The sequence below is a fragment of the Delphinapterus leucas genome, chromosome 2 (assembly GCF_059928025.1).
Source record: "Delphinapterus leucas isolate spDelLeu-1000000601 "Yukka" chromosome 2, BTC_Dleu_Yukka2, whole genome shotgun sequence".
NCBI classification, from domain to species: Eukaryota; Metazoa; Chordata; class Mammalia; order Artiodactyla; family Monodontidae; genus Delphinapterus; species Delphinapterus leucas.
The window spans coordinates 125,144,824-125,167,666 of record NC_143130.1 but is presented as its reverse complement, the minus strand read 5'-3'; the positions used below and the strand labels follow the sequence as shown (position 1 = coordinate 125,167,666).

Below are 22,843 nucleotides of genomic sequence, written 5' to 3'. Positions count from 1 at the left end.
CGGCATGTGGGATCTTCCCAGACCGAGGCATGAACCCATGTCCCCTGCATCGGCAGGCGGACTCCCAACCACTGTGCCACCAGGGAAGCCCTCATTGATTACTTTTAATATTTTTACTCTTTAGTAGAAAACTCAGATTTCACCAGGACACAAACTAACACAGCATTAAATTCTTTCATGCTTCTGAAAAGTTTGAGCTGTATATTTTGGATGCAGAGTTACTGCTTGCATAGAGCAATACAGATCTGAGCACCCATGTAGAGAAAGCTGGTGCTGAAGAATCCCCAAGAAAGATAGGAGATAAAGCTAACCTTTCAGAGTATCTTGATGGTTATCAAACATTACATGGTGTGAAGAAAAAGAGAGTGGTGTCAAGCAACTTTGCTATTGCCTGATACTTTTAGATAATTATGTCAATATGGAAGGGAGGACACCAAGAGCCCTGGGAGGAGGTGTATGTATGGCTGTGTGGGGCAGAGTTGTCTTAAAAGATATTAAGACATAATGATATTGGAACAAATGGACTCTGTTTTTTTCATTAACTACCTGTGTGAAGTTTACCAAGTTACTCTGACTTTCTGAGCATTATTTCTAAAATCCAAGATTGAATAATTAAATGATATCTCAAGTTTCTTATTACTTTGAAAATTCTGTTATTTTAAAATTCTCAGTTTTCACTTGTTCATGTTTTCTGGCATAGAAATCTGATTCTTTAGTTATAAAGTAAGTCATGGAGATGTAATGCATAGCACGTTGACTATAGTTAATAATGCTACATTGTATGTATAAAACTTGCTAAGAGAGTAGATCTTAAAAATTCTCATCATAAAAAAGAATTGTAACTATGTGTGGTGATGGATGTTAACCAGACTTATTGTGGTGATTATTTTGCAATATATACAAACATTAAATCATTATGTTGCACGCCTGAAACTAATATAATGTTATATACCAATTACATCTCAATTAAAATAAAAGACGTCTTTTTTCTTTAAATATAACAACTAGGTAGAACATCTTTGTTCTGTAAATTTAAATGCTCTATTTAAATACTATTTTAATTCATAATTCTTGACTTTTCTCTCATATTTTTTCACATCTTTCCTTTTATTGAAAAAAATTTTAGAAAATGGCAGTTAAAGGGCACACACAAATCAACAGAGATATATTAGTGGACAACCTAGGCAAGATAAAACTAAAAAATGCCATTAGCTTCTTTAATTGGTTAAAAGCACAAAATGTAACAGGCAGAAAATTTCTTTTAAATTAAAAAGCTGTGTTTTTTTTCCCCAGTTCTCCCCAAGTCAGATATATACACACCCACAAAAATAGTGTGTGAAGGAAAGCTGACATACACAAGAAGTTGTAACCTGATTAAGGGAAACAGCCATTGAAGCAGGAATTAACACAATAAAGTCAGCAAAAGGTTAACAGTTTTCAAAACTGAGTCCTCAAATACTGCATGACACAAAGCTATACCATATAAAGTACTGCTAGGTATGAAGGAAGGAGTCTGTACCACTTTTAGCAAAAATGCTTTTCCAGAGAAGCAAATCAAAACAACACAATCAGCAAACAAAAGAAGCTATAGCTAGATATTAGAGCTACAACTACTCATATCTGACCTAGAAAGTCCTATTTATCCAGAATAGACCAAATTTTCAGGACAAATTAGGGACTTTTTTTTTAACATTTCTTACTTTATCCATTTTAAGTTCTGTTTCTTTCTCCCATACCCCTTAATTCATCATGATTCAGCAGAAAGATGGCTGGTTATAGAATTGGCTATATTTTTTCTCTGTGGTGAGACTGACATTGGATATTTCAGGCCTGGATATTTCAGGCTTGTATGCATCCATAACAGTGTTCTGCTGTGGTCAAAATCTTAACAATGAACTTGGTGAGCTCGGCTTCCCATTGCTGCTTTGTTCTTCCACTGATGAAGGTCAGCTTTAGAGTGTATTTGTCACCGAACCTTTTGAGAATGTACCAAATATCATCAGGATACATCCCTGTAGACTCTTTCCTGGGGCCACAAGAAAGATGCTTTTCTCCTTATATGAGGTATAAATGGTCAGGATCTGCATCATCACAAAATAGGATATGATGCACAAAGCCAGAACAGGCTTGGACTCTGAGTCCAAATCAAAGCCACTGTGGCAAAGAAACAAGAAATTGTACAGATGGTGAGGCAACCATCAGTTAGACCAAAATTCTCCACATACTTGTACATTTTGGCAGAATCATTCAAAGAATTTTTCACAGCTGACACATCCCATTTGTCAGTTTTTACAGGCTTATCATCAATCTTCCACTTGTCCAACAAGCCACTATGGCTACTACCTGTCCCATAGCTGGGGCTGTTATCGAATCCCAGTCCATGTGCCTGACACACGATGAGGCCCAACAAACCAAAACATTGGAGTTTGAAGGGGAGAAAGGTCTATTGCAGGGTCAAGCAAGGAGAATAGGGTGGCTCGTGCTCTAAAGACCTAATCTCCCTAATAGTTTTTGGGGAAGAGATTTTATAGACAAAATTTGGGGGGAGGTCTGCAGAGTGTGTGGCCTTCCTGATTGGTTGGTGGTGAGGTAACACGGTGGTGTTCCAGGAATCTCAGTCATCAGCCTTCTAGTTCCAACCAGTCTGGGGTCCACAGGCTGTGCTCAGCCTAAAGTTACCATTCTCCACCTGGGTGGGGGCCTTAGTTCCTGTAGAAGAATTTACAGACATGTACCAAATTGTTATGCACATCCCCTGAGGAGGATCCAGAATGAGGCCCCACCCTGCGCTATTGTTTCTTTCTGCATTGCCTTACTCCCCTAATTAGTAACTGTTTGAATCTGCCCTTTGGAGCTCAGAGAAGGTCTAGGAGGCTGAAATGTTTTCCCTAAAAACAGGAAGTTGGCGGGGGTGGGGGTGGAGGGACTTCCCTGACCGTCCAGTGGTTAAGATTCTGTGTTCCCAATGCTGGGGGCCTGGGTTCGATCCCTGGTTCGGGAACTAAGATCCCACATATTGTACTGCACAGCCAAAAAAAAAAGGAAAAGAAATGGGGGACACAGAAAGGCTTTTGTACTTGGGAGGGGCCAACAGTGTCCTGTTCAGTTTCAATCCCCAGTTTTATTTGATATTTCTCAATCTTGAGGAGAACAAGAAAAGGAATAACATTTTGGATAGAAAAGTTAATCATAAACTCAGCAGAGGAACTCAGTTTTAGTGGGACTTGTGTTCAGGACCACCCTCAGCCCCACTACTATCTCTGCCACCATCTTGTCTCTTTCTCATTATTTCTTTCAGTTGATTCTTCGACTACATTTTATACAACTGAACCTGCACAACCACACAGGCACACAAATACATTCTCATGGTAGAAAATTTTTTGAGCTGCATTTTAAAATAACAACTGAAAAGAAGGTAAATATATATGTATCTATTTAAACTACTCAGAATTTTGAAAATAAATTATTTTAAATAAGTATTTCAGTAGTCAAGAAGATGTTGCTATTTAAAATATATTCAACAATTAATAGACTGAGTAAAAGGAAGGCTAAAATTTTGATTCAGGATGAAATTTTTGTCTAAATGAGTTAAATATGAATGGTATTCCTAAATTGTGAATATAGTAATTAATTCATTTTTCTTCTTTGGAATCTCGTGTCAGTTCAATTTACAAAGCTATACTCAATTTATTTACAAATATTTGTATTATCCCACTGTTTTATCAACTTCAGTTACTATCCAACCAAGTAGTAAAACTACCTGTTGTCTTTTTTTATTGCTTTTAGTGTCTTTGAAACAACATTAATTTTCTCCTGAAAAATAAAATTTGTAATTTCTATATAGATGGATCGTACTAACACTGGATGATGTGCAGGATGACACTTTTAGTCCATATTTGTGAATCAGATAATACTATACCAATTAGATAAATTCTGACAAATTTCATTTGATACTATGACATAGAAGTTCAGTTTATGTTGGCTGGTTATACATGAGTGCATATATGACTATATATGAGTGTATATATGATTATATATGTGTATATGTTTGTATATGCATATTTACACACCCATATATATATATGCACACACATAAGGTGATCACACCTATAATTTTATAAGTATAATTTGTAAAGTCATAGATGTTTGAGGGTTGTTCTAACAAGCAGATAATATTCAAACATATTCTTACAATTTTGAAAATTAATGTATACAAATTATTGCATGTCAGAATTTCCTTGACAGATTGCTATAATACCAAATGGATATATAGGACAGCTGTTGCTATAGCAACAGGATAGGCTTAGGGAACCAAATACAGGATAATTTTTTTTAAATGATCGTACCCATTCACCTCAATCCACATACATGATAATTTTTTCTTGTATATACATTACTGACTATACATTATTATCAATGATTTAAAAAATAAGGTTTGTTTGTACTTCTCTGATATATTTATATATAAGTACATTCTAAAAACTTTTAAAAAATTGAGACTTTGGTTTTCTGCTGATTATTTGCTCTTGTTTATGTTATGGTTTGATTTTCATGAATAACTGTTATATAGACACATGATAGATATAGAGATTTATATTTTTGTAATTTTGTATGCAGGTTAATTCTTATCATTGAGAGAATAGAACTATATATCTCAATTTCAGATGTATATATATAGATAGATATAAATATAGATATAGATATGTTCTAAACATTAACATAATTGACATTTGGGACCAAGTAAATTGGTCCCCTTTATTAGGGGAGGCTGTCCTGTACACCCTAGGATGTCTAACTGCATCCCTGGTCTCTATCCGGTAAATGCCAGTAGCATTAGTGGATGCTATTAGTGGATCCCCCACCACTCCCAATTTCAAGAAGCAATGAACGTATATAATTCAAGCAATGTATACCAAAGATGTCTCCAGATATTGCCAAATGTTCCCTTGGAGACAAATTGGCCCCTGTTGTGAAAAGCTGGTCTAATGTTTTAAAAATATTCCATACCAGCCAAATATATATTAAAGATTATCAGCAATAGATTAAATATTTAAGCATTTGAACTATTTGAAAAATCCACATACATCTTTGATGAATTTTCATGGACTCTTCCAGTCATTCAAATCTTTGGTCTTTAAAATATTTTAAAATATTAGATAAATAAGCAAATTTTATTTCCTATAAACAAGTCTTTTAATAATATGTAGTAAGGAAAACACATAATGTATAAGTTAGGAACTTTAAATCATCTACAATTTTATATTATTTACAAGCTAATTAATTAACTTGCCTTGGTTTTATGTATGCTGGTAGATGACATGAGATTCCTTAATCTAAGATGGGCAGTTTATTGCTAAAGCAATAACAGTAGCCAGAGAATCAGTTTTATTTGTGTTAGATTTCTGAGATCCAATTCCTACAGCGAGACCCAAAGAGTCAGAGGATAACTGCACAGGTGGGGTAGATTGTATTGTAGGAAAGGAATGCTGAGTTTAGAGAATTCAAATCTCTTCTAATGGGGAATTAGTATGCCTGCCCTTTGATCTAGAGGGTGACAATATCTGTATTTTCAATCCTGTTTGCTATAAAAATGTCCTTTAAAAAAGGAGTCTGGAAGAAAAGGCAGTCAGTTCTTTGCTTACAAATATACAAAACATATAAGAGACCCAGGAAGAATTGTTTCCCAACAGGTACTGCATATAGATAGATTACATGAAACATAAACTTGAATTTAAATATTGCTAAATAAATGCTGAAACAATTTGAAATCAAATTTGACTGACATGTACTGATTTTATCATCGGGACCAAGATATATAAGACCTATATAAAATAAATAAATACAGGCCCCAAATTTTAAAACACAAGTAATTGTGCTTTTAATTACCTGCCTTTTTTCCACTTCTAGAAAAAGAATATCCTGTGGTGTTTACAGAATCAGACTTGGGAGCTAGCCTGTCTGGATTCAGATTCTGGGTTAGCTACTTAACAGTGATATGACATTAGAAGAGTTTTCTTTCTTTAGCTATTCATTGTTCAACTTCAGTTTTTTTCTGTAAAAGAGAGAAGATACCAGTACTCATAGCACCAGCTGTTGCTAAAATTATAAGTGGTAATTCACGTAATGTATATAGTGTAGAACAAAATAAATAATAAATGCTACTTATTGTTATTTCTTCTTTATTGTATGAGTGAATTCAGTATGCAAGTCACTGAAGCAAACATTGAAAATGCCAAGATATATAAGACACAATCCTTGTTCCTAGGAAGATGATGGTTATTGGATGAGAGAAACAGTCACCAAAAGTTATTTTTATCTTTTTACATATGGTAAAGATATATAGAAAGTACTGTATTTTTATTAAAAAGATTCACAACTTTCTATGCTATATAGGTAAAGAGAAATATAATTTATATATTTTTAAGAAAATATTCAATGATATTTTAATTTAGCCTGAAAAAACAAGTATTTCATATTTCACAAAAACACAAAAACCATATTTTGTACTATGGTATTTTGGAGATTGAATAGAAATTACAATGAGATAATGTCATTGCTTTATTTTTTTAAACCATTTAACTTAGACTTACCGTTAGAATACTCATTCTAAAACTTTACTATGCTGTATATCATTGCTTTATTCTAGCAATTTAGTGAAATAAGAGCAGATGATTCTAACATTTATTTTATTACTGTCTCCTCAGAACAATTTTAAAGGTTATTTTCCTTTTTTATCTGATTTCTTGGAAAATAAATTTATATCTAATTGGGCCTTATATTTAAGTTTTTGTTCTTCTGAATATCTTTGTGCTCTTTCTGGGTTTAGTTGCAGGCTCTCTCTCTATATATATTTTTAAATCTCTAACTTGTCCTTAGCACTAATATTGCAAAAAAATACAAGTGAGCTTAATGTTTTCTGATATCACTTCACCTTTTTTTTTTTTGGCAATTTGGCACGCCCTGTTTCTTTTACTTGAATTATCCTCCACCTTCATGATTCAGTTCACAAAACAACTCAGCAAAAATTCTCCTTGATTATCTTAATGCAAACCTAGCCCATATGAACTTCTATAATAATCTTCCATCTTTCATTCATTCATTTTTTTTCATTTAACCAATATTTGTTACACATCAACTATGTGCCAAACACTCTACAATGTACCTAAAAGGGAGATTAAATAAGACACCAACGCATCCTCTCCATGAACTTGAGATTTAGAAGTGAACATCGGTATTTCAACTCATTAGTTTCTTTTCGTTTAATGACTTAAAGTAGATTGTTAGCCATGTGCAAAGGAGCACAAAAAGGTGATGAATAAGCTTGTACTTGAAAATAATAAGATATAGCTAATAGATAAAACAGGAAATAAATTCAAGACAGAGGAAGCAGAAGGGAGAAAAAGATAGAGAGTAGTTTAAGATCAGGGTGTGTTTTATTGAAATCATAAGTTGGGTGTGTTTGGAATACAGGTTATGTGATAGGTGAGAAATTGGCATGGTTCTCTGGGTATTAGTTTAGGATGGGTCCAGTTATTGGAGAACTGACACTGCATGCTCTTATTGTGTTAGACTTTATTATTTGGGCACTTATAAGTAAGATGTGACAAAATCACATTGATTTTGAAGACATTTGACTCTGACAGTAATATAGAAACTATCTATAGGGAAATCTGAGTTACTTAGAACAAGAACAGTTCTGTTTGTCTGATACTACCCTGACTAATGAAAAAAAACAAGGATTATTCCCTTCAAAATATGTTTTCTCAATTTCTCTTTAGGATTGTGTTTTGTACTCCCTTCCTTTTATTTTTTACCTCTTTATATAACAGACACAATGGAGATACTTGAGGTACTTAAGAAAAACAACTCCAGGTGAGCAAGGGGGAGAATGGAAGGTGATGAAGTCAGGAGGTTAATGTGGAATTAGTAATATATATTGTATAATTATATGCAATATGTATTACAACACACACACACATGCAATTACAGAACTAGATCAAATATGTTTGCAATATCAAAAAATAGAAATAGACTATCTCACTTATTAAAATATTTGTTTTACATGTTATATATGATATATAATTTTATAATATTGCATATATTTACTTTATAGTCTGCTTTTGGTATGCAAAATTCTTTGGTCTAGTAACTACTTTTATATTAATGTCTTATAAATACACATACTTCCTTGTTGTATAAGGTATTGTATATTGGCTTAACAGACATTAACAGATTTACATAGAAATATCTTCTTCTACCTTATTTTTTTTTCTAAATATCTGATTTAAATTTTTTTTCATTCCAAGTTAATATCTGTAAGGCAGCCAATTCTACTATTTATTTATTCTAGCAATTATTTGTTTTTCCTAGTTTTATTTTTATCTATTGGAGACTGTAATATTTGCATCCCTTGCCATCACTCATTCCTAGATTCTTAAAAACATTAAATGCTCACTTCCAGAACACATAATAAATCGTCTTCAAATTTTTCTTATTTATCTATATCTTATTCTAAAAAAGGATGTACAAGATCAGTATTCCCTGAGTTTTTGCATTTTTATTGTCTGTTTCATTTCTTCTTCTTTTTTTTTTTTTTTGCGGTACGCGGGCCTCTCACTGTTGTGGCCTCTCCCGTTGCAGAGCACAGGCTCCGAACGCGCAGGCTCAGCGGCCATGACTCACGGGCCCAGCCACTCCGCGGCATGTGGGATCTTCCCAGACTGGGGCACGAACCCGTGTCCCCTGCATCGGCAGGTGCACTGTCAACCACTGCGCCACCAGGGAAGGCCCTCTTTCATTTATTCTTGAAAGACACTATTACTTGATAGAAAAACCAGCTATCCTAAAAATGTTACACCATTCTGTTTTGGAATAAAATGTTGCTTTAAAGAACTGATTTTTTTCCCCATATAAATCAATTGATATGGACATCTAAAATTAATTTTTGATTTTCTTCAAAATTTTTCTGTGTTTTAAAATCAATTTTTGTACTGTTACTTGTTTAATTTTCACCTTTTGTTACTATATATATATATGAATGGGTAATAATTCTTACTGATTTTTCATGCTTAAATGAATTGTGTTTTCCTAGGTTATCAGGAGGTACTTAAAGTGATAAAACAGATTAGCTTTCCCAGTCTAATAACTAATGTACAGATTCCTCCCTTTGTATTTTTTCCATGAGGTATTGAAAAAATGTTTCTTTGTGAAGTCACATCTCTATCCCTCACAGATCAATCAATTCAAAGGTACTTTCCTTGTACCATTTTTATCTTCCAGAGCTCTACAAACCTTTCTTTTAAATGGGTCTCTTGTTTCTGAAGAATGTATTTTGCTGCTATACTACATTCTGAATTTATCATCCTCTGAACCTCTCTTCCTTCATATTACTTCTGTATATCTGGGAGGCCCAGCATTTGTTCCCACCACTTCTTCTGCCTGCAGTTTGTGGTAAATTTCTATCGGTTGGAAAGGAGGTAGTTTTATCTGCACTTTTCAACAGCTTGAAGCTGGTATGGATTTTGAATCTTGTCAGTTTTCTCAGATTTGTTCACCTGGTAGCTACTCAGCCAAGTACCTCTCTTTTGGGGTATAAATTTTATTGGCCATACCTTCATTCTGAGACTTGTTAGATCTTTCAGTATCGTACTTTCCCTCTATCACTTCTACAGAGAAGTTGCTGATCCTGGTCACATATGCCTATGTTCAAGAGTTGATGCGGTTCCTTCTTACCTAGTGTTGTTGAAGATGCCATATATGGATTTTTTTTTCCTTTTACTCTACAGTCCAGTGTGTCTGTTGACTATAGTAAAAAACAACAATGTTTGTACTATATTTTTGTCAATGGGAATCTTCAGTGGTATTAAAAGGCATGAAATTGGATGATGCAGCGTAGAAAGTAAACACAGATAAGAGGTCCCCAAGAAACTGTTACCTATACGAATTGGAAAGTGGAAAGGACAGAGTAGAAGACAGCAGTGTAGGAAGTCAAAGAGTTGGCATTTTGGAAACCAAAATTTAAAATGTTTCAACGAGGGTATGCTGCTGATAGGTGAAGTAAGATAAAAACGAATACAAGATGGGATTGGTTTTATGTTAAAATAGTAAAACACCTCCATAAAAGTTTTAAAATCTGGTGTCACTCTGGTCAATATTGCAGATGCTCAACTCAAGGGTACCCTAATTTTTTTAAGGATTGGTTACCAATATTTGTCTTAAATATTATAAATGCAAATGATATTTGTGGATTTTCCAATTCATAAGTATTTCTAGACTCCACACTGGAATGAATCATATCCAATAAGTTAGCACAAGGAACAGAATTATGTTTTCATATTGAAGTTTTTGTTGTATTGTGCCAGTTACTGATTTATCGCCTTTCAGCTCCAGATTCACCCTGTCAGATTGCTCTGTGAAAATGGTACTTGACATTTTAAATACTTTTTTTTCCATTCCAGGTGGCAGGAAGCTCTGTCAGTAGAAGGGGCTGAAGAGACATTCCAGGAAGAAGGGTTTTTTCTTCCTAGCACAGGTCTGCTCACTCATAGCAAGCGACTCCTACAAGCACTTTCCCCTCTTCACTGCCCTTTCCTGTGGGACACGGGAGAGCAGCACTAAGCAGCCAGAAGCTTCTCCCAGTGCGTAGGCCTTCACCAGGCTCTCTGGTAGCAGTCTCTCAGCTCCTTCGGTGCTTGTAAATTCTCCAGTTCCCAGCTCCTGCAGTGCACAGCTGTGAGCACTCAGCTGCGGGCACCCTCTCCCACCACTTTTCCGGACCATCAGGCAGTTTTATAGCAGAGTCCTTCGGACCCTTGTGTCACATCCGGCTTCCCCAGTGCCCTGCTTCTGCACTGCATGACAGCCAGCAGCACCCAACAGGGAACAGCTTTCTCTGGCACCCCAGAGGGTAGATTTCTGGCAGGTGACACCACAAGTGGAACAACACAGGTACTTCTCTGCCATTCAATGAGTCACAGGGGTGCTTTCTCCAAGAACTGGATGTTGGTCTAGGGGAAGCAGGAGTCTTCCATGGGCATTCTGTCTCGGCCCTAGGGTTAGTGACTGCTTTTTCTATAATTAGAGTTCTCTTTCTTAATAGTCAATCCCTCCTTACTCTAATACTCTAATAATTAATAATTCTTGATAGTAAAGTTCCCTGTTCAAATTATTGTGTTGTTTCTCTCTCCTGATTGAACACTAACTAAGTATGTATGCAGGACAATGCAAAATTCAGAGTCCACAATTCCATTTATTGATCTTATACCATAAGTTTAAATTTGACTCTCTCAATATTTTAGCATCATTATGGTTGTAAACCTAATAATATCACCATATTTTGTATTGCATATATAACATGAACCTTGCACTGTTTTAATACATTCATATGGTTATCAAGTCAATTAATCTTTACAAAAAACATGTAAGAAAGATAATAGTGTTTTCCTTTCTTTAACAGATGGATTAACTGATAGTAGGTAAGTTAAATAACTTTGTTCAAGATTATGTATCTCAGTTAAGTGACAAAGCTGAGAATCACATACAGTATGTCTGGCTCCAGAGTCTATGTTATCAACACCATGTGTAATTCAATTATTTTTCCTTTTAAATTTGTGTTTGTAACAGGGAAGAGCCAAATCTGACTACACGTTGGATCTGTTTCTTTTACTTTAACCTTTGCTTTACACTGCTTTTGTTCACTAAAAGGATACTGTCTATACATAATGGCCTGCCTCAGAGAACCCTGCCCCTCTGTCTGAATGTGAAACCAAAGTGCCTTTGTTCAGGGAAACATCCGGACCCTGTCCATCTGTGGATGGTTGCAAGAAGAAGAAGAAATTAACACATCCCTTCCCCAAGTCTGGCCATTCCATCTGATATTTCCAAATTTATGGCCTTTTTACTTCCTCATCTCCTCCCCCTCTGTGCTATAAAAGAAGCTGGCATCCAAACCCTGATAAGGTGATTATTTTGAGACGTTAGTCTGCCATCTTCTCAGTTTGACGGCTTTCCAAATAAAGTAATATTCCTTCCTCAACACCCCATCTCCGATTTATTGGCCTGTTGTGTGGTGAGCAGAGCAAGCTTGGACTCAGTAACATGTTTATTTTCATTATAGTTAAAAACTAACTGGAAAAAAATGCAGTGTATCCAAATTTCACAAGTCACATACTCAGCTAATTGACTAACAAATTCTTACTGTCCTGGATTTTCCTTCCTGAGACCCACCCACCACTTATCAGTATTTGGTTTTTGTGTAACTAAGTATGTGTTTTCTGCCTCACTTTGTAGAATATCAGCTGCTTGTGGAAAGAGTCATGTCCATCTCATTCTTCTTTAAAGCTTAGCACAGTGCCTGCTTGTGTTTTATGAATAAATGCATAATGGAAAATAAATAATTCTCCCCAATTTTATTGTTATAATTCATACCTTTAATCTGGAGTAAATTTTTCTTTGGGGGAGAAAAATCTGTTTTTACATGTATGAATCATTAGACTGCACTAAACTTTTAGTTCTTCTCTCTTCACAAGGTATGTTAACACCATTCTCTTAAAGGAAGTTCTATTATTTTACTATTAAACTACTGTCTATATTTGATAGTTTCTGAACAGTTTGCGCTCAGTAAAATTTGTTGATGGATTCTTTAATCTACATTTTTAACTCTAAACAAGGAAGTATAATGAAGTAATACAATGCATTGCATTTTCTAGGTGTCAGTGCTTGGAATTATGTGTTCCTTCTAATGATGCTATGTTGAGGAAATGGAATGTAAAGTATCATTTTGAGCCCATAAATGTGGCATGTTGCATAATGAAAAAGAAAAAGTGGCAGTTGTTCAGAGATGTGTTGGTGGAGCCTTACAGCAGAATTGTGACAAAGAATACTGAGGGCGAGCTAGAGGATATTTTAAGCCCTGCTCTCATCTCTTTTATTTGCTTCTTCTCTAGTTCTATGTTTTAATTAAAAGAGTAAATTGAAACAGCCTGAATCTTTTAGCACCAATATTCTCAAGGGATGTTACACAGCCAATTGGGTTAAGAATCAGGCACCTACAGCATAATTTTCAGCCAACTAGTCAATGATTAGCACTCTGGCCCTGGATAAATCTCATAATCCCTTTGCAACAGTTTCAATACTGGCAAAGTGTAATAGCAAGTTTGTCAGCTCACATTCCACTCACTAGGAATAAAACATCTCTAAGCAACACACATGACAAAGGACTTCTGGATTCACTCCAAACCTAGTACTACAAAAGAAAATAGTTGACAGATCTTGATGATTATTTCAAATCAGGATACAAGAATTGTATTAATATTTAAGGGCCTGTAGAAACATTTAATCAAATAATAATGAACATGCAATATTTGTTTGAACAGTAGACTTATATGTATATATGGCAAATAGATTAATCACTTCAGCAGACCAGCTCATTGACACTTTTCACTTTCATTTACCTATTTCTGTGTAAGCAATTTGTGAGATTTATAATTTTAGATATGAATGTGGCTTAAAACATCAAGTTGAATTTTGATTTGGACAGCTATGGCCTTCATAAAATTGTTACAGACACATTTTCTTTAATGTACTCAAGGATCCAAAACAAACAAAATCTACAATTAAAAATATATATATATTATCAAATTAAAGCAAAAACAATCTGTTAGATAAAAGCAACAAAAAAGTTCCAGTTTCTTTACATGCCCTTTTCCTATATATTGCTATGGATATTATCTTTGATTAGATTCCTTCTTCTTACATTTTTTTTTAAGTAAAGTGGACCTGAAAGCAAAGATCCTGAGGGAATAAGACAGAGAGTGTACTTAAGAAAAAATATTACATTGTATTACTGCTCAACAATGTTTATTTTGTTTGATACCATATAGATTTGGAGGAAAACCCTAATATTGCACTTGTATTTTCCTAACTTTGAACATCATAGATTTGCTTTCACCTCTTTTTAAAGTTTACATAGATGCAGTTATACAAACTATACTCTTATGTATGGCTTCAATCACAACGTTGTATTTGTGAGATCAGTAATATTGCACGAAGTAGTTCAGTTATTTTTATTGCTATAATCTAATCTATTAAAGTTAAAACAATTTATTTACCCATTAAAAAAAAAAAAGCAACAAAGTATTCCCCCCAATTCCTTGTTCTGATGGAACTGCACAAGTAATACTAAGGCAGTTCAGATATATATATTTTCAAGATAATCTGCACATATGAATTTCTGTTTAACATATTTATGTAATAATACCTTCTGAATAAACCCATACCACCATTCATGAGTGGATTCTCTTAAATTGTAAAACCCTAGTATTAACACTCTGAAGAACTGGTATTAAAGCAGGGCTGGATTGACCTCTATTCCTTCATCTCCTTTCCTTATACTTCAAATCACTTTTATATTCTGGCTCATTTATGTTTCATAGCTAACATCTTATGTGTATATGTGTCTGTATGCTTTAATGAGGAATAAAAAATTACTTCAACCAGAAGACCCAGACTGGGTTCAACAATCTAGAATTCCTACAGTGCTAGGGGAAAACAAAACCCAAAAAAACAAAACTTACTTAATGAAGTAAAGTAGCATAGGCATGATAAAGAAGAAAAAAAATTTTAAACTTAGAAAGAAAAAAGGAAAGAAAGGAAGCAGAGAAAAAATGAAGATAGGAAGGAAGTGGGAGAGAGAAAAGGAGAAAAAGGATATCATGATTCCTATCAAAAGACAGAATTTGGGCTTCCCTGGTGGCGCAGTGGTTGAGCCCGCTTGCCGATGCAGGGGACACGGGTTCGTGCCCCGGTCCGGGAAGATCCCACATGCCGTGGAGTGGCTGGGCCCGTGAGCCATGGCCGCTGAGCCTGTGCGTCTGGAGCCTGTGCTCCGCAATGGGAGAGGCCACAACAGTGAGAGGCCCGCGTACCGCAAAAAAAAAAAAAAAAAAAAAGACAGAATTTATATTTTTAAATACTTTGAGTTGTTTAAGTGACTGTTTGCCTAAGCCAGAGTCTTCCTCTTGGAGACAAAACATACTTGTAAGTAAACAGATGTTTAAGGGAAAGGTGAAGAATTGCTCCCATTGTAAGTCACAGGTTTCAGCAGGCTGTGAGATATCTTTCCTTTTTCACGTAAACGTCTTGTCTCCACATGGTTTGACAAGATGGGCTTTAGGCTTTCACCACACTAACAAGTCAAGAAAACTGTGTACGCTAATTTTGTGTATGCTACCATTCCGAAGGCTGTTCATATTCATTGCAGACTAACTTGGTCTCACCCTTCAGGTCCTGTTTGATGCTGCACTATGCATCAAGCTTTCTCTGCACCCACAAAGTCAGGTAGTGCATCCCACTTTATGACTCCATAAAACATTGTACTTCCCTGTGATATCATTTATCATTGTATATTGCTGATATCTATTAACTTGCTTTTTCTCCCATTTAGTTGTAAGCTAAGCACTAAGGCTATAAAATAATGGTAGTGATATGTTTTATAATATATAAAACTTCCTTTATGCCAAGCACAGTTCTTTACACAAATTATAGTCTTAAATTCTTTACATTCATTTAATCCTCACAATGACCCTGGAAGTTAGGTGATATTATTATCTTTTATTCATCATTAAAGAGAGGGAAACAAATAGAGGTTACAGAATTTGCCCGGGGCAGCGATTAAGACAGGATTCTTACACAGAAAAGCTGGTACCAGAGACTTTGATGTTAACCATCATAATATTTTGTATCATTATTTTAGCCCTAAGTCACAGCATGAATGTCTGAGACATAATATGCACTCAGTAGATATTGCTCAAAAAATAATCACTCTACTATCAATATTTGCGAACGAAAACTATATGAAAAATAAGTTTTGTATCTTCAGCTATTTTTATTGTCAAAATTTCTCTACTGATTCTATGTGCTCTACTAGCATTTTGCCATCACAAATGCATTATCTTCCCTTAAATGTATGTTTGAGTTTTCTGTTCTGTTTTTCTTGCTAGTTATCTAAACTAGAGGGCAAGGAAAAGAATATCAAAACAACATCTTGTGTAGAGGAATAGTCTGTGGAATTATGCACATGATGATCTCCCCCTGAAAAAGAAGTAAAATTACAGTGTGTTTAAAGTTCATTCACCCATCTCTTAATGCATAAATCTATTCAAAAATGTTAATTGAACATTTTTAAGCCAGATAACATTTTAAGCCAGATATCATTTTAAGCCAGATAACATGTTAGACCTTGGACATGTTATGCTTTATAAGAATGAGTTATAAAGCATAGTTTTCCCTCATGAAACTTAGTAGACTAGGGATGCAAATAAACATAAGTAAAATAAGAAGATATACATGTAATTCTAAACCCTGACAGTGTTCTGAAGGGGAAATATGCATAATTGACAAACCATGTATATATAGGGAGCCCACCCTAGGCTGTGAAATCAGGGAAGGTCCTAAGTCAGGAAGAAGCAAGAGTAACTAAACAGAGTCTGGAAATGAACTTGGAGAGAATCCTGAAATTACATCACTAAGGGCCTCAGAGGCAGTGTTAATTGTTTTGTGCTTCCTTCTAAGAAAAACAGAAGAGAATTGATAAAGTTTTGGTCAAGGGATGGCATGGTGAAATTGGCATTTCAAAAGGACTGTCCTTGCTCCTGTGTGGAGAACTGATCTGGAATATTCAGCATATATTTATAGCTATTCTCTCCTGCTATTCACAGAAAAGACTATATAATAGCTAAGTTTAGCAAAACTTTACTGACATTGTTATGCATTTATTAAATATGCGTCTATCTAGTCCTCAAATCACCCTCATCATTACTTCCATTTTTATACGTGAGGAAAATGAAGTTAAGATTTTGTGTAACTTACCAAATGTAAATTTAGATAGCGTGAAATTTTGTCTCCCTTAAAGCATCTTGGGCCAGTGTCTTGCCAGTGAAAACAGAAAGAAGAATTACTTGAGTGCTATCTAGGAGGTGTGGTATGCCAGACTTAGTGACAGATTGATTTGGGGAAGGTCAGAGTGGTGGAGTGGGGAGAAATGTAGAATTGACTCCTAGGTTCTTATTTATGCAACTAGATATGGTTGGTGATACTCACTGAGTTGGGGAAGAAGAATTAATCTTAAAGAGGAGATAAAAGTTTCAGCATTGGACATGATGTCTGTGGATGGTTTTGAGATGTTCAAGGTGCTGTCGCATGTGAGTCAGAGGTAAGACCTGTGACAAAGGAGTTCCTAAGCACTTGGGGGTCCTAAGTATTGATAGCAGTTGTTGGGAAGGGTAGCCAGTGACAAAGGTGTGACTTTCTTAAAGACAAGAATATCCACAGAAGTGAAACTAGGCCTACATTTTTAGAACTTCCGAGATTAAAAGTAGAGCTGTATGTTTAAGAAAAAGTGGCTATAGTTGTGGGAAAAGCTCAGGAAATTACAGCTGAGAATGATTCAACTGGAAGAATTATCAAAGTGTAGAATAAAAATATAAAGTCAAGTTATATGAGAAATAAAATATATCTTTAAATTTCAAGCAATAGATGTAATTTCTGACCTTAATGATAGCTCTTTCAGTGTATCGATGGAAATACAGGCAAGGTAAATTGAGAAGTGAGTGTCAGATAAAGAAATGGATACAGAATATGAGGAACATGTAGGCATGCTTGATTTTTTTTAATTTAATAAAAACTTGCTTCATTTAAATTCTAAATGTGAAGGATAAAATGCCAAGGTGAGGTTGAAGACAGAAGAGGTAGAGTCAATAATATACAAGTCATTAGAGGGTCAGAGAAAATATGATCATGTGCCTAAGAAGAGGAACGGTTCTCCAAGTGAAACAACACTAAATAATAAATAACCATGTCTATATTTAAAATACAGAATGAATCAAAGAAAACTTTTCACTAGTATGTGCAATTACACTGAGAGTGTTTTATTTTCTAAATATAAGTAAACTCCATAGCTTAATCAAGTTAATATATTTGAGCAAATACTAAAGAGACCTCTGCACTTGTAGAGCTCTCTTCTGAAAGTTGTAGAAGACTAGTCTAGACAGATGTATGAGGCCAGTGTTAATGAACAAGAACAAGAATTTGTGGCATGACTTCAAACAGTAGAATCTCTGTAGTATATATCTAGCTTGTTCACATAACATTTTAAGACCATTGATTTGCAGCAAGAAAAGTAAGCAAACTACCTGAAAAATCAATGCTTTTAAGTAGTCAAGTTTCTTGTCCTAAAGAAATACATAGCCGTTCAATCCAGACTTGCATGATATACAGGCCTTTAGAGTTTCTTCCACTGGGACCTCGTCTAGGAGAATAGGGAGTGTATTAACATTGTCATGCCTTTTTCCTATACTCTTGTTTGATTGTTTGTTTCCATTTGCATATTTATTTACTTATTAGGCTATAATATCCCCTACACACTAGCCTATCTTCTTTGAGGGCCTAGTATTGAGTACTCTATTTGGTTGACTTATGAAGATAGTACGGAGTATGGAGGATTTGCATAAATGAACGCCTAATTCACGTTGCTGAAAAATCCATTCTCCAGTAATGTAGCTTAAGAAGAGTCATACAAAATCTTATTCAAACAAAAAATTACATGAAAACCCTTGCATTTTTATAGGATAAAGACAGATAGGAAGATAAGTATTATATGCACAATTACAATAAACAAGTTTATAAGAATATCAGTAAAACAGAATCACAAAAGTTTCTTATATGATGAACACAATAAATAATGGAAACAACTCTACCAAACTGGATTTCTTTGCAATTTTATAAATATCTTGGATTCTGATGACATTGAAGTTGGTAAGCTAATAAACAGATTTAAAGATGTATATTTAACTTAAATATAATATTTTAACTAAAAAATGTATAAATGCACATTTTCCACCAAGCTTTTTATAGGCAAATAATTCCTTTTAACATGAATAATAGTAATAAAGCTCTGGCAAAATTTTTGCAGAAAACACATGTACAATGTATCCTCTGCTATTTTCATCTTTTTTCTTTAGAAATGATCAAGAAATTAGACATTTATGAAATAATCTGTGTATAGAATTCTTACATTTTTAGTTAATTTGTCCATCCATTAAATACCTGGCATACATTGCTAGTTTGAAAGGCTTTTTCAAGTATTTTCTAAATATTTCAACTGTGCTTTTAAGAGAACTAGGGGTCTCTCTTTTAAATTTATTTATTTATTTATTTATTTATTTGGTTGCACTGGGTCTCTTAGTTGCAGCAAGCAGGGTCCTTAGTTGTGGGAGGCAGTCTCCTTAGTTGCGGCATGTGGTCTCCTTAGTTGTGGCATGCATGTGGGATCTAGTTCCCTGAGCAGGGATTGAACCTGGGCCCCCTGCATTGGGAGCATGGAGTCTTAACCACTGCACCACCAAGGAAGTCCCTCAACAGTGATTTTATAGAAACACCCTATTTCTTTTCCAAATCCTAATTTATGTAATATTTCATGACATAGTTTATAATATTTAATGAAATAACTATCAAGTAAATAACTCAAGTAAAACTAACAAACAGATTTGAGAGCAGACATTCAGAAAATTCACTCTAAACTAATGGGATTAGAAGAGAGCATGAAGTATCCCATTATAAGTAGTTCATGTGAACAGTTTGCAAGGCAGAAATAGAGACACAGATGTAGAGAACAAACGTATGGACACCAAGGGGGGAAAGAGGGGTTGGGGGCTGGTGGTGGTGGGATGAATTGGGAGATTGGGATTGATATACCCTAACATGTATAAAATAGATAACTAATAAGAACCTGCTGTATAAAAAAATAAAATTCAAATTAAAAAAACCTGCTATATAAAAATAAATAAAATTAAAAAAAAATTTTAAGTGAGTCATGTGATTCATGAATATGACACATTAATTAATTAAATTTATTTCATTTTTGGCTGTGTTGGCTCTTCGTTGCTACACGTGGGCTTTCTCTTGTTGCGGTGAGCAGGGGATCCTCTTCGTTGCGGTGCGTGGGCTTCTCATTACGGTGGCTTCTTTTGTTGTGGAGCACGGGCTCTAGGGGCACGGGCTTCAGTAGTTGTGGCTTATGGGCTGTAGAGCGCAGGCTCAGTAGTTGTGGTGCACAGGCTTAGTTGCTCCGCAGCATGTGAGATCTTCCCGGACCAGGGCTTGAACCCGTGTCCCCTGCATTGGCAGGTGGGTTCTTAACCACTGCGCCACCAGGGAAGTCCCAGCCTTACTTTAAATATGTATTTATAGAACTAATATAATACCTGTTTGTCTTTAATGAAAAATGAATTACTTAACACCATCTATTATTTTACTCATCTAACAGAAATATTAAGGAGCAGAAACACGTGAAGTAATTAAGAACCACCAATAGCCCATCATCACTTGTCAGTACACACTTCTCATAATGAGATATATCCTTCCTGTAAAACTCGGCTTTTAAAATTTTATTTAAAATATCTCCTAGAAAGAGATTTTTGTAATCCAAGTTTCATTCTGAAAAGAATTTTAATCACATAATTATAAATAGTTGAAAATATGGATTTTATAAGGGAAATGTTAACAGGGTCTTAACTGCAGTGTTACAAATGTGATGCTGCAATAGGACAAACAGGAAATGAATTACAGTTGTATGCAAAAATCACTATGCATTTTATAATGTCAAAAGATGAATATCTTTACTCATAGATAAATGAGACTACAGATTGACATTTATTATCATTGTCTCTATCTCATAACCCATTCATTTATTTGACAAACTAGAAGATTATCAGTTGTGTTGTATCACAACTTGTTAATTCTGGTTTACTGTTAATTATTTATTTTTGTAATTAGTCATTCATGAATTGAGCTGGCAATAATTATAGTTTTTTGACATCACATTGATAAAGCAAACATTAACACTTTATTATATAATACGTGACAATAAAATGCCAAACCTTTAAAAAAACTCTAAAATATACATAAAGATCTTCAAAATTAGTATCAGTTGGAAAATTTGTACTTCCTGCTTTTATATGTACAATGAAAATCTTTTATAACTCTCAATATCTTTGTAAGTATATGTTGCAGCTCCTTGATGTTATATTTTATTTGAATAACTGCTTAAAGCATTAGTTTTCTCACAAAATGCATATTGATATTACTTGTTATAGACACAAATTCATAAGATGTATTTTTGTTTGAATTTTCCATTCATATTTTATGATAAAAATACTGGATTTCTAATCATAAACACACAATGTGCTCACTTTCATTTTTTGGTAGTTACATATAAAAAGTCAAACATCTTAAGGGAAAAATACATCTTTAATAAAAGAGAATATTAGGTAGAAAAATCAGGTAGTATTCAGTGGAATTATGATGTACATATTATCAATGTACTTACGAAATAAATCATTGATTTCTCATAAAATATATCCAATCAAAATTGGTTTATTAGTTTATATTTCCCAAGACATATATTTATCTCAAGTGGAGCATTTAAAAGCTAAAGAATTGTCTGTTAATCATCAGGAGGGATACTGGCAGCATAATTTAAAGGCTTTAACTTCAGAAACTGTGATGAAGGAAATATTCCTAATGGTGTTAGCAGGATAAAAGGGAAAATATATGGTCGTTAAATATCAGGCAAAACAACTGTGGGAAACTGTTATGTTCCCCAAGGGTAGGAAGGAAACAGAGTTAAAGCCTTGAAGAGAGCAGAAGCCAGAATGAGTGAATTGCCTCATTGAATTTGATAATCCAAACAATCTTATTTGGTAGGAATATATGAATTCAGGTTGTAGACTGAGACATACAGAAGTCAAATGATTTGCTCAGGTCACACCACTCAGAATTCCCTATCTCCTTTGCATCTAGGAAAGCTTATGACATTGAATTCTGGCTGAAGGAATTCAGTGCATTTCTTCTTGCATCTGTAGGCAGAGTGTGGACATCTCCAAAGTGACCTTGGAAGTCACTTGTCAAAAATTGAAGAGCCTCCATTTTCTTCATCCATGAATAACTAGATGAAACAGTATCTTCTGATTTATATGACCACCATTAACTAAACTCATGCATGCTCTAAAAAAAATTTGCTTTGTATTGACACAGATTTCAGAGATGATTATTTCAGCTAATACTTAGCTCAACTACAGTAAGGGTCTTTATTCTTTATTATAAGAAGAGTGTAATATAATACTAGTTAAATGGGCTTCTAGACAATTAAGTTTATCTAATCAGATGTGTTTTATTCATGTGTGTAGTAAATGTAATAGAGAATATAAATAAGAAAGGAATAATATAACAATGAGATATTAAGAAATTATCCTCATTCCAATAACTTCAAGGTTTCTTTTGGTATAATGCACACACAAGAGTTAGAAAGGAAGGTAAATCTATCTACTGATTCCCTTAATAAAAAAGATAAAGCCCACATCTAAGTAATTGGACTCTTCTCACAGTGGAATCCCACCTAATGCTCGGGCTCAATTGGGTTGAGCGTGGTTATGTGGTAGGCTATAGAGAATTTGGGGGAGTGGTGTATTCTAAAATGTATGATTCTCTAATTATGCTGGCCAAAAATCAGTCAATTAAGAGTTAGCTAAAATAGTGTCTGGCATTGACTATCAAGTCATCACCAATACAGAAACAGCATCTGCTTTTATCAAGTGTTTAATGAATTAAATCAGAGCAATATTATATAGTTAATTATGAGTAATAATAGAATAAATATTTAGTGCAAAATTCTGCTAAGGACAAATATTAGGTGCTTTGCAGATAAGTAATAACAGAGCAGGTGAGCACAGCAATTCATACAGTGTGCTAAATCAAGTAGAGCACATTGTGAGCCAGGTTCCTCAATGAA

General features: G+C 34.5%; 1 pseudogene; it reads right to left on the bottom strand.

Moving 5' to 3' along the window:
• Positions 1 to 1,754: 1,754 nt before the first annotated feature.
• LOC111173328 (signal peptidase complex subunit 2 pseudogene) lies at positions 1,755 to 10,779 on the bottom strand (annotated as a pseudogene).
• Positions 10,780 to 22,843: the final 12,064 nt, after the last annotated feature.